We start from the raw sequence: 4,118 nt of genomic DNA on the forward strand, positions 1-4,118 counted from the left end.
AAATAAATAAAAAAACACTTAATAAATATTTTAAAGAGTTCCAAAGCTCGTTTTAAAAAAAATAAAAGGATTCAGACAGCGTAAACGATTAAAAACCACTAGTCTAATCGATAACTAATTACAGGAAAAAGAATTTTAAAAAAAGATTTATGTAGTATAATGAGTTTCTATAAAGGGCTATCAAGAGATCTTCTTAAGCAAGGAATTCTCTCATTTTCTTAAAAACAATAGAAAATTAAAGAAATAAGTAAAGAATAGAGTGTTTAATTCTTCAATGATAAACTAGACCCATGATCTGTTTATGAATATATAAACGAAACAACAGTGGCTACTGATTCGGTTTCTCAGTGAGTTTGATTGCCATGCATGCACCAAAACTTATAATTTTGGATAAACGTGCAGTTTGTAAACTAAAATTTATGCTTTGAATATTAACTATTTACAAAAATACAAAACACACGCACACTCACATATATGTAGTTGATGTTATTAATAATAAAATACAAAGCACAGATTCTAGTTTACGAACTGCAAGCTTATGCGTTTTGTTATTTGCATNAAAAAATATTATTAAATTTGTATTGTTTCAGTTGCAAATAGAACTAACGAAATGTAAGAAAAATATTAGTCTGGCTACGTGAAGAAGACCCTCCAACGCCATACGATGACATCAAATAGGACGAACTCATTGTCACAAGTAAGGATGTTCGATATATAAAATGGAGGTACAGTTTGATACTATATAATTATTTCATTCCGATTAAATTTATTATCAATTCAATATTATAATTTAAATTTTGGTTAACTAGAAATAAACAAACGCGAAAGCCGGATAATCGAGGGGAACCGGGCTCGAGTCCTGGCGATCCGAAAATCCCAAGAATTTTTCGAGGGTAGGCTGTCGGTCTTCGTCTTTTATCATCCGGCCACCCCATTGTGAGCCTAGACCATGATTAAAAAGCCATGGTAGTCCACAGAGTAGAAAGAACAAATAAATAAATTAAAATTAAATAAACAAATCCGTTATTTAGATGATAACTTATCGTCAGAATTGAATGTTAATGAATAATTTTGTCACGTATAAACTAAATTATTATATTGATAATGCTATAAAAATGTACACGTTTGTAAACCTTCCAATTTAAGAAAACCTTTCTAGATTTCAGAGCTTAAGAATAAGTTTCCCTCCCTAAAATAATAATAGATATATCCTTCGATCACATGAGAGCCATACAGTAAGATATCTTATTCACGTGGACAGACTATATCTTATTTTATAATTCATCAATAAAATTATCCCAAAACATTTTAAATAAAATATTATGGATCTGAATAAAAGAAATATTGTATTGCGACTTTAATCATATAAAAAGGAAATAAGAAATTGACAAAATTTAAAATTTAGTTGTGTAGGGTCAAATGGAATGGTTGAGGAAAGTGCAATGAATAGAATTCTCAATGGCTAGATTCTTATATGCCGTTCTATTTGAATAATCGAGTAGAATAGTATATAAGAAAAGATATTTTACGAACAATATTAAATTTTTAAGCATGTAATGTGAATACTAAATACAAGAAATCGAAGAAGAGGTATAGACAAAGTTCATAGTTCTTTGTGACTGAAACGACAGTACTAATATAGATTACAATGAAAGACAGATTTACAAGTTACTACACAGTATATATAAATGATGACTTGAACATGTTGACAAACAATTAACAAATTACACTGATTGATAGAAGAACTTAAAGCCAATTGGCTCAGCTTAAGAGAAATACGAAGGTTATGGCTAGAAATTTTTGAAGGGAATAGATATGAGTGTAGGGACATGTAGTAAACAGCTGTAGACAAATATAATGGAAAACCCTGACCCGAAACTGCTGAGAAATATAGGGTGAGAAAACGAGCTTACAAATTAAGGTTTTGATTTTAATCAATTATTGCAATCTCTTTTCTTCTCTGTGAATATTAGATGTTCTATTGTAACCTTCACCTCTTCTTCAATTGTACCTTTGCATCTTATTCTAATCTTTCCATTTTTTTGTTATTGCTTTCACTTGTAAATCTATGTTCTTATTTTCTATGTCTTTTTACATGTTTTATTCATTTTTATCTTCTGCATTGAAATCGTTTATGCTCCATGTTCATAAAATAGATTCGATAATTTATTCATTGAAATGCAGTAAAGCAAAAAAGACCTATAATTATAGATCTTTATTGATCTTATATATTCAATTCTCTGTATGGATTTTTTGAGAAATAACAAGTCGTTTCAGAGACAAAAAGTACGAGAGTTGCTTCTCTGTCCTTTGTTTAAAAACTTTAGAAAAATTTCTTTAACGAGAGATCTTTATAATCAAAAATTTACTAAAATATTATGTGAATTATCTAAAAATCTTATTTAATTTTATATATTGTTATTTATGAAATCTGTCTAGAAAAATTGTTTCTATGAATTTTATAATGCGTTTAATTTGTTCTAGAATTTCTCTATTCATATAGAGTGGATGATGCACATAAAGTACAGTTTTCCAGATATAACTTTGCATAATTATTTTACATGACTATACGCAATAAAATCATACATACACATAATGAGAAATTGTAAAAACATATAATAATTGTACAAAGTTTACATGATATTAAGCATATATACGTAAAAAATATGAATACTAAACTTTACGAATATGAAAATCTGTATATTTTTTAATATCTTTATATAGCTGTCACTACATTTGACAGTAATAAATCTGTATAAAGTATAATAAAAATATTATGTTTAAATTTTTATTATGTAAGAATGTAAATATAACATTGAAAAAGTAATATAAAATTTGCATATTTTACAAATTACTTGTATGTACAGTCAGACCTCGATATAGCACCATCTTAATTAGCACCACCATCAAAGAGTATTTGTAATATAAATGATCTATCTCACAAACTCTTCAATATTTCTGAATTACTAAATATATTAATTCGCATGGCAAACATTATCATCAAATCACGTGACTTTGACACACCTAAGCACCAAGTTGTATATAGACTCGATTACTATACATTTTTATTTTTTGAAGTACAGTAGAGTCGATTATCCGAAAGTCAATCATCCGAAACGTCAATCATCCGAAAGAATTCCTGTCGGCAAATTTAAATTTTCGCCACTGCTGTGGCGCTGCAATCTTTGGTTATGTCTTGGGCTACTCAAATATTTTACGTTTTTGATACTAAATTAACTTCTGAAGTATAATTTTTTATTGTTTTTATATTTTTCAATATATTTATTTTGTTCGTACAATATAAAAAAAATAATTTTTAACGATACAATAGTCTTCGTTAGGCTTAACATCGACGAAAATTCGACGCGAAGCGACACGCAACGGAGAAAAATGTCAAGACGAGATAAATTAATATATTTTTTCCTACATAATCGGTTATCCGAAATATCGATTTTCCAAACAAACCCAGTCCCAATTGATTCGGATAATCGACGCTCTACTGTACTTCGGTACATTCCATTTACTGCCAATTTTAAAAACGAACAAATAATAGCGCTAATTATTATTATTTTTTTTATAATTTATGATCAAACTTTAGTTTAGTGCCGCCATTTATTTGTCTTTAAAATTGGCACTGAATCAAATGTAGCACTAAACCGAAGTACTTTAAGAGGAAAAAAAAATTACGTACAGCAATGAGGCCTACACACAACTTTGAAATTTGGAGTTTTATATCAAGTGATTTGATGAGAAAAATGCTATTTGAATTGCAAATTCGCGCATTTAGCAATTCATAAAATACTGAGTTCTATAATATTTTATGAGGAAGATTCATTTACATGCATTCACATAACAAATATTATTTGGTGTTTTACCAGGGTAACGCTAACAGAAGAATGCTATATCGAGGTTTGACTGCATTTTATATGAATAAACTAGAATTTATATTTATTAATTTAATTTAAAAAAATAAGAAATATGTTAATATTTTATATTAAATTACTGTATTATTTTTTCTTAAAATATTTGATTCTTATCAACAATAAGTGTTCATTTTTAAATTATAATACTGAATCTTTAACATTTTAAAATAATAAATATTAATTTTTATATAAAAT

The 4,118-nt window shown here is 27.6% G+C and overlaps 1 protein-coding gene across 1 annotated transcript in view; it reads left to right on the plus strand.

Moving 5' to 3' along the window:
* The first annotated feature begins 615 nt into the window (after positions 1-615).
* Positions 616-4,118, plus strand: part of LOC111629103 — an 83,892-nt gene continuing 80,389 nt past the window's right edge. The window contains exon 1 of the mRNA XM_023372967.1: positions 616-697. The gene's annotated coding sequence lies outside the window, so the exon portion shown is untranslated. The remainder of the gene's footprint in view (positions 698-4,118) is intronic.

Source organism: Centruroides sculpturatus, unplaced genomic scaffold (assembly GCF_000671375.1).
Source record: "Centruroides sculpturatus isolate CEXI.00-Female unplaced genomic scaffold, Cexi_2.0 scaffold422, whole genome shotgun sequence".
In the NCBI taxonomy this organism is placed as follows: domain Eukaryota; kingdom Metazoa; phylum Arthropoda; class Arachnida; order Scorpiones; family Buthidae; genus Centruroides; species Centruroides sculpturatus.